The following is a 7,500-nucleotide window of genomic DNA, read 5'->3' as shown; positions in this document are numbered from 1 at the left end:
TAAAACAAATGAATCATGTGATAAAATAAATGAATCGTGTGATAAAATAAATGAATCTCATGATAAAACAAATGAATCATGTGATAAAATAAATGAATCATGTGATAAAGTAAATGAATCATGTGATAAAGTAAATGAATCGTTGATAAAATAAATGAATCATGTGATAAAGTAAATTAATCGTTGATAAAATAAATGAATCATGTGATAAAGTAAATGAATCGTTGATAAAATAAATGAATCATGTGATAAAGTAAATGAATCGTTGATAAAATAAGTGAATCATGTGATAAAGTAAATGAATCGTTGATAAAATAAATGAATCGTGTGATAAAGTAAATGAATCGTTGATAAAATAAATGAATCGTGTGATAACAGAAATGAATCATGTGAAAAAATCTACAAATGTAAAAAATGTGTGAGACATCACATGTGAAGTTTATGTGACTGTTCTATACGGGAGATCGATGTATCAGAATCAAACACCAGCTCAAAGAACTGATTCCTGAATCGAGTCGTCTCTTCGCTTGCTTTTGGCTCGAAGACTTTGTTTCCTTCCCATGAAACATGGAGAACTTTCAGCTCTCATCCCACCTGCCACTAAATCTGAAACATGCAGCTGATGTGAGTCACTGATCTCCAGAGAGAGTCGAACTGATTCGAGCTGCGAGACGTTTGCTTTCCGTTTTTTGACTCTGAATCATAAGCGTCTGGGCGCAGGCTTGGCTGTTTGGACTGAGGAGTCATTGTCAGTAAGACAGTGTGAGTGGGAGAGAGACAGCTGGCCAGAGCCTTATGCTTCCTGGAAGTCATGGATCTATTTGTAGAAGGAACATTTTACCTCCGTTTGAGACACACTGTCTCTTTTTACTGCAAGTTTCACATCAGATAACACACATCTGATCCGTGTGAGGCAGCAAAAAGTGGCAGGTTAACGTTAGCATCTAACAGAGGTGTAAACATCAGGCTTTCACACGTTACGATACGATTTCGATTCCTGAGTCAACGATTCATTATTTGACGATACCATTGAATCAGTTACAATACGATACAATTTTAATTCATGAGTCAACGATTCATTATTTGACGATACAACTGAATCTGTTACGATACGATACAATTTCAATTCCTGAGCCAACGATTCAGTATTTGACGATACAACTGAATCTGTTACGATACGATACAATGTTGATTCATGAGTCAATGATTCGGTATTTGACGATATCATTGAATCTGTTACAATATGATATGATACGATTTCGATTCCTGAGCCAACGATTCATTATTTGACGATACAACTGAATCTGTTACGATACGATACAATGTTGATTCATGAGTCAATGATTCGGTATTTGACGATATCATTGAATCTGTTACAATATGATATGATACGATTTCGATTCCTGAGCCAACGATTCATTATTTGACGATACAACTGAATCTGTTACAATATGATACAATTTTAATTCCTGAGCCAACGATTCAGTATTTGACGATACAACTGAATCTGTTACGATACGATACAATGTTGATTCATGAGTCAATGATTCGGTATTTGACGATATCATTGAATCTGTTACAATATGATATGATACGATTTCGATTCCTGAGCCAACGATTCATTATTTGACGATACAACTGAATCTGTTACGATACGATACAATGTTGATTCATGAGTCAATGATTCGGTATTTGACGATATCATTGAATCTGTTACAATATGATATGATACGATTTCGATTCCTGAGCCAACGATTCATTATTTGACGATACAACTGAATCTGTTACAATATGATACGATACAATTTTGATTCATGAGTCACTGATTGGGTATTTGACGATACAACTGATTCTGTTACAATACAATGCAATACGATTTTGATTCATGAGTCACTGATTCATTATTTGACCATACCACTGAATCTGTTATAATGCAATAGGATACAATTTTGATTCACGAGTCAACGATTCATTATTTGACGATACAACTGAATCTGTTACAATATGATACGATACAATTTTGATTCATGAGTCGACGATTCGGTGTTTGACAATAACACTGATTCTGTTACAATACGATATGATACAATTTTGATTCACGAGTCACTGATTCATTATTTGACAATACAACTGAATCTGTTACGATAAGATACGATACAATTTTGATTCATGAGTCAATGATTCATTATTTGATGATACAACGGAATCTGTTACACTACGATATGATACAATTTTGATTCATGAGTCAACGATTCGGTATTTGACAATAACACTGAATCTGTTACAATTCAATGCGATACAATTACAATTCAATGCGATACAATTTTGATTCATGAGTCACTGATTCATTATTTGACGATACAACGGATTCTGTTACAATACGATACAATTTTGATTCATGATTCACCGATTCGTTAATCAAAATTGTATCATATTTTATTGTAACAGATTCAGTTGTATTCAGTGATACAACTGAATCTGTTACAATAGAATACAATACAATTTTGATTCACGAGTCAATGATTCAGTATTTGATGAAACAACGGAAACTGTTACAATACTATATGATACAATTTTAATTCATGAGTCAACAATTTGGTATTTGACGATACTATTGAATCTGTTACAAAACGATACGATACGATTTCGATTCCTGAGTTAATGATTCATTATTTGACAATACCATTGAATCTGTTACAATACGATATGACACAATTTTGATTCATGAGTCAACGATTCAGTATTTGACGATACAACTGAATCTGTTATGCCTCGATTCCATTCAGTGGCCTCTGATCGATATGTGAACAATTTTGTTCAGAATCTGGAGTGATGATGACGTAAAGCTACAGCTAAATCATCTTGCTAACCTGCTAAATGATTTAGTTAAAAATACGACAGAAAGGACAGTCGTCTGTTCCTTTACGATAATAAATGATTTACGATTTTTGCATCGATTCATTTCAGTTGCTGCCTTTTAACACGATGATTCGATCCACATCATCAGATCATTAAACCCAGAACATCTACCTGAGTCTGATTCTGGTGCACAGCACTATCTCTCTATTTCTGCCTTTTAGATTAATCTATAAACACAGTGGATCAGATATCGGAGAAAAAACAGAACAAATTCATTCTGATCATGTAACAAATGGGAAAGATTGGAATTGGAAAAAATTCTTCTTCTTTTTTTTATTTGGAAATGGAAATGTTTACAGAGAAAGAGACTTGCTTGTATTTGCGTTAGGATTATTTGATTATTTGATTATATTTCAACGTTATACTTTATTATATTTATTCTATTTGCTGTGTAAGTGATAAAAGTTTAACTGAATAAAAAAGCTGCAGATTTGTGTAAGTCATGTTCTAGCTTTTTAATTTTTTCCTGTATTTTTTAAAGTGAATTCTTCCAGAAAATAAATTTTTTAAATGTTATTTTAAAGCTGAGTAGATGTTTTTTTTTTTTTTAATGGTTATCGATGTCAGCTGATGCTCGTGGCTTCAGTATTAGAATCGTTGTTGAAAAAGAAAAAGCGTTATTGCGATTGCCGTCTCTAGTATTCATGAGTGTGCAATGAGAGAAGATGTGTGAGCAGTTCAATTCTGCGAGCACTGAGCACTGAGACACTCACTGTTTGCTAGGTTTAATTTAAAAGAGCTAAATAAAATGTCATTGTATTGATGCATCAGTGTTTACTGTACACGAGTGTATCCATACTGATAGATTCAATGTGTGTGTGTGTGTGAGTGTGTGTGTGTGTGATGTTTGAATGAATCCAGATGTGAACACTGTAGTGTACATATTTGACTAACAAGCAGGACAAAAGCGGATATTAAAAGCCGAGTAGAGAGCCGTGACACTCATCACCTCGTTCTTTTGTATCCTATTATTTCTCTTTTCAAACATCTTCACACTCTGGGTTCAAAAAAAAAAAAACTTTTAGTTATTAATAACCCTAAAGTGATGATTCATCGTTCGGCGCACCTGCTCGTGTGGAGAACGGTGAAGACGCCGTCGTTAAAAACCGCTTTCTCTCTCCAGAGCAAACAAACCCACCTGCGCTCGTTTTACGGGCCGCGTATCAGCGATAACTCCGAGCCGCGCGTAAAGGTCACATCATCACGCATGGCAAAGAGACCGCAAACAAACACGGCATTATGGGTAAGCAAACCACATTTCAGGCCTGAGTGAAGGTGAGGAGCCTCGGCACACAGGCAAACACATTAACTCATCAAGAATCAAACCGGGGGTCAGAGGTCAGCGCCGTGGAAACACTGTATAATAATTACAGTGTATAATATTTATTAATAATGTTTTAGCTCATAGCATTGAACTCTGAGAAACTTTTTTTTTTTTTTTTTGCCTGTGATGATGTTTCAGTCATCATCTGAACCACTGGAGAGGATTAAAATCAGTGCCATCAGAATCATAAACAGGCGGGAAACAGTGTAAACACAGTAGGGTTTAGAAACTGATTTAAAAAAAAAACTATTCACTGGGTTTGGATTTGAAAACGAACAGAATATTTTGGGATTGAAAAGGCAATAAAACCAACTGACTGGATGTAGAAGTAGAATAAACCCAATTCACTGGGTTTAGAAATAAAATGAAGCCGATTCAATTTTGTTTGGAAGCATCATAAAACCAGTTTGTTTGATTTTGAATTTGAATTTATGCACTTTATTGGGTTTGAAAGTGGAAAGTGATTTATTAGGTTTAGACACATTATAAAACCAAGTTGTTGGGTATATCATATCAATTTATATCAATTTACTGGGTTAGAAATCGTAATAAAACAATTCATTTGGTTGGTAATTAGAATAATCCAGTTTGCTGTTTTTGGAAGTGGAATAAAACGGATTCATTGGGTTTGGAATCAGAAGTAAACTGAATTATTTGGTTTGGAATCAGAATTAAACTGAATTATTTGGTTTAGAAGTGGAATAAAATGGATTCATCAGGTTTGGAAGCAGAAATAAACTGAAATATTTGGTTTAGAAGCCGAATTAAACTGAATTATTTGGTTTGGAAGCAGAAATAAACTGAATTATTTGGTTTAGAAGTGGAATAAAATGGATTCATCAGGTTTGGGAGCAGAAGTAATCTGAATTATTTGGTTTAGAAGTGGAATAAAACGGATTCGTCAGGTTTGGGAGCAGAAGTAATCTGAATTATTTGGTTTAGAAGTGGAATAAAATGGATTCATTGGCTTTGGAAGTAGAAATAAACTGAAGTATTTGGTTTGGAAGCAGAAATAAACTGAATTATTTGGTTTAGAAGCCGAATTAAACTGAATTATTTGGTTTAGAAGTGGAATAAAACAGATTCGTCAGGTTTGGAAGGCATGATTGATTGACTCATTGGGTTGAGGTCCGGTACAGAAGCAGACTGATTCATTTTATTTGGAAGTGTTCTAAAAGAGTCACTGCGTTTTTATGCGGAATAAAACTGAATCATACTTCGTACAGATGCTCACTGAATGATCGAGTCCAGGTCTTATTTTTCTGGCGAGTTTTAAGCCGAAGTCACATTTTTTTCAGCTTTGTAAAGTCTGGAAACCTCGTCCGCTTCCCGAGCTCTTCTCAGAACCCGAGAGAATCCCGGAAAAGGCCAACGCTCCGGGTTTAGTGTAAAGATGGTATTTTGGTATCCGAGATAAAGAAAAGTGAAAGAATGTAATCTCTAACCTGCGAGTGTTTACGATTGTAATACTTTATCCTTTAAAAGGTCACATCCTTAAACGCTCCTCACACGAGAACGCTTAATTAAAATGCGCAAGCTGGAGAGGAGACGCCATGAATCAAAAAAACCACTGCTGAAGGATGTTTTTTTACTTTCTTTTCATTAAGAAAACCCTCAGGGTCCGAACGAGAGAGAGAGAGAGAGAGAGAGGGAGAGAGAGGTAGAGAGAGAGATGGGGAGAGAGAGAGGGAGAAAGAGAGAGAAAGAGAGAGAGAGATAGACAGAGAGAGAGAGATAGACAGAGGGAGAGAGATAGAGAGAGGGAGGGAGGGAGAGAGGGAGAAAGAGAGAGAGATATAGATAGAGGGAGGGAGAGAGATAGGGAGAGAGAGGTAGAGAGAGAGGGAGAGAGAGGGGGAGAGAGGGAGAGAAAGAGTGAGAGAGAGAGAGAGATGGAGAGAGCGAGTGAGGCAGAGAGAGAGGGAGAGAGAGAGAGAGGTAGAGAGAGAGGGAGAGAGGGAGAGAGAGAGAGAGGTAGAGAGAGAGGGAGAGAGGGAGAGAAAGAGTGAGAGAGCGAGTGAGAGAGAGAGAGAGAGAGAGAGATGGAGAGAGAGCGAGTGAGGGAGAGAGAGAGAGAGAGAGGGAGAGAGAGAGAGATGGAGAGAGAGCGAGTGAGGGAGAGAGAGAGAGAGGGAGAGAGAGAGAGAGAGATGGAGAGAGAGCGAGTGAGGGAGAGAGAGAGAGAGGGAGAGAGAGAGAGAGAGATGGAGAGAGAGCGAGTGAGGGAGAGAGAGAGAGAGGGAGAGAGAGAGAGAGAGATGGAGAGAGAGCGAGTGAGGGAGAGAGAGGGAGAGGGAGAGAGAGAGAGAGATGGAGAGAGAAAGGAAGAGAGAAAGGAAGAGAGAGAGAGAGAGAGATGGAGAGAGAGCGGAGTGAGGGAGAGAGAGAGAGAGAGAGAGAATACACATCTCTAACTGCTCATCTGCCTCCATGACTCTTCCTCGTTTATTTCAGTCGCTCCTCGCTTCGTTGCGCTTCACTCACTCGCCTGTCGTTTATCTGAGGACGTGTTTGAGAGGTTCTGCGGGTCGGCGCCGGGTCGAGACTCGAGCGTGTTCCGGACGGCGAGGTGGAATTATTACAGGAATTTATCCGGGGCTGTGAGGTCACCTCCCACTTCCACGACCTCCTGACCCTGGATACATTCCTGTAATAATTCCACCTCCGATGATGTTACACACACACACACACACTTAACACACACACACACACACACACTTAACACACACAAACACACACACACTTAACACACAAAAAAACACACACACACACACCATGCTGAACACACCCACAAACACACACACACACACACACTTAACACACACACACACACACACACTTAACACACACAAACACACACACACACACCATGCTGAACACACCCACAAACACACACACACACTTAACACACACACACACACACACTTAACATACACACAAACACACACACACCATGCTGAACATACACACACTCTGAACACACACACTGAACACACACATGCGTGCTGAACGCACACACTGAACACACACACACTGAACACACACACACACGCTGAACACACATCCTGAACGCACACACACACGCTGAACACACACACGCACACACTGAACACATACGCTGAACACACACACACGCTGAACACACACACACACTGAGCACACACACACACACACACACACGCTGTACACACACACAAACACACACACACACGCTGAACACACACACACACACGCTGAACACACACACACACAAACAC

The sequence above is a fragment of the Pangasianodon hypophthalmus genome, chromosome 30 (genome assembly GCF_027358585.1).
Source record: "Pangasianodon hypophthalmus isolate fPanHyp1 chromosome 30, fPanHyp1.pri, whole genome shotgun sequence".
In the NCBI taxonomy this organism is placed as follows: domain Eukaryota; kingdom Metazoa; phylum Chordata; class Actinopteri; order Siluriformes; family Pangasiidae; genus Pangasianodon; species Pangasianodon hypophthalmus.
This window is presented reverse-complemented; position numbering follows the sequence as displayed.